The following is a 2351-nucleotide window of genomic DNA, read 5'->3' as shown; positions in this document are numbered from 1 at the left end:
TATTGCATCTCTCTCCCAATTTCCTGTCAGCCTACTGTCTATCCCTCCATAAAAAAATAAAATAAATTAAAGGCGAAAGCCACAAACAAAATAATTTTAAAAAAAAGTAGCAGTTCGAGTCGACAAGCTTGAAACGCATAGTTTTGATCTTGTAGATTCTGTTACTTTTGTTATTGTTGAATTTGAATCCTGAAAACAAACAGTCTTGGACATGTGAGGTTTCCACCTATATGGAGAACATTTGATTTATTGCTCACTGTTTGATCAAACACTCAAATATATTTGCCAATATAGAACGTGAATAAAGTATACTGTACATCATATATGTCAAACTCAAGGCCCGGGGGCCAAATCAGGCCCAGTGAATTATCTTTGGCCCGCGGGATGATATTTAATTAGTATTAGAACTGGCCCTCTGGTATATTGCACGGACCACCAATGTCCACCATAATACTACAAGTCCCACAATGCACTGCGAGTGCATTGGCACATATCACATACTATGAAAGCAGTGCTTGGTGAGGATCATAGAACAGGAAACTGAGCTTAATAATAATGCATTTTCAGTTTTAAATGCATTTACTTTTTTGCTGTTTGCCTGGGACGTCCTCATGACCGCGGTGCCCGTGTGTTGAAACACAGTCCGGCCCTCGACCTCGACCGATTTCTTTATTTTGGCCCACTGTGTATTTGAGTTTGACATCCCTGGTGTACATTATTATCAATGGAATAAGAATTACTGAGAGCAGATGGAGGGTGAAATGAGATAAACAAACCAACTTAAACTTTATTTGTATATAGAAATACACTCAAATGTCTTTAAAGAGATGAGATGAACAGGAAACAACAAAGTCAAATATAAGTTAAACAGTGATTTGCAATAATAATAATAAAGTTAAATGGTAAATATAATTTAAAATAAATGGCAAAAATGTGATATGGGTTTAAAATGGTGAGAAATAGAGATCTTCTTCTACATTAATTTAAGACTATAAAGCTTTATTCATCTTCTAGATCAAAAAGGAACAGGTGTCTGTTGTTGGTTCAGGGGCAGGGCATCAATATTATATCATGATATTAAACTGGATATAGTCTGTTGTTGGTTCAGGGGCAGGGCATCAATATTATATCATGATATTAAACTGGATATAGTCTGTTGTTGGTTCAGGGGCAGGGCATCAATATTATATCATGATATTAAACTGGATATAGTCTGTTGTTGGTTCAGGGGCAGGGCATCAATATTATATCATGATATTAAACTGGATATAGTCTGTTGTTGGTTCAGGGGCAGGGCATCAATATTATATCATGATATTAAACTGGATATAGTCTGTTGTTGGTTCAGGGGCAGGGCATCAATATTATATCATGATATTAAACTGGATATAGTCTGTGATTTTGGATATTATATTATTCTGAAGTGTTCTATACACATTTAAAGAACGGATCGGGAAAAATCGCTATAGGAAGATAATCAACATCAAATGATAGGAATCGGATCGGGAGCAGAAAGCGTGATGGAGACGTCCCTTTAGCTGTTAGATGAATGTCCTTCACGTTCTATTGGCTCCCCATTAAATAAGATGAATGTCCTTCACGTTCTATTGGCTCCCCATTAAATAAGATGAATGTCCTTCACATTCTATTGGCTCCCCATTAAATAAGATGAATGTCCTTCACATTCTATTGGCTCCCCATTAAATAATTAACTAATAATGAAATAATGAATGAAGGAATAACCTTGACTTTTTTGGTTTCCTACATAATTTCAAAACTTTAAAATAAAAAAAAAAAGCAGATTTTCTCATGAATTAAAAACGAATTAAAGAGAAATCTATAAGAAATTCCATTAATTAGAAAACAAATGTTTAAGCCATTCTGGGCGGGAACCCCTTTTGGTGTTTTTTACTAAGCACCGAGTGGCGCGCTATGAGCTTGTAGGTCTGCTATTTTTTGAAAAATCGTAAAAATGCGGCACAAATCTTTGAATATATATTCTTTCAGAGCCAACGTTTTTTTTTATTTCGACGTCAGGCCTAAATTTAAGTACTAGTGGAATTAGACGATCTTTCATGGCTATTTTCACTAGTTTGCGTCGCGGGGAAAACCTATAATTTATCTTGTGGGTCTCGAGCTAAAAAATATTGTGAACAACTATAGCTGAGCTCCAGTAACTCCATTGTGAACAACTATAGCTGAGCTCCAGTAACTGATCCATTGTGAACAACTATAGCTGAGCTCCAGTAACTGATCCATTGTGAACAACTATAGCTGAGCTCCAGTAACTGATCCATTGTGAACAACTATAGCTGAGCTCCAGTAACTGATCCATTGTGAACGTGATGATT

Source organism: Electrona antarctica (genome assembly GCF_951216825.1).
Source record: "Electrona antarctica genome assembly, chromosome: 18".
NCBI lineage: Eukaryota > Metazoa > Chordata > Actinopteri > Myctophiformes > Myctophidae > Electrona > Electrona antarctica.
The sequence above is the reverse complement of the archived record's forward strand: the minus strand, read 5'-3'. Positions refer to the sequence as shown.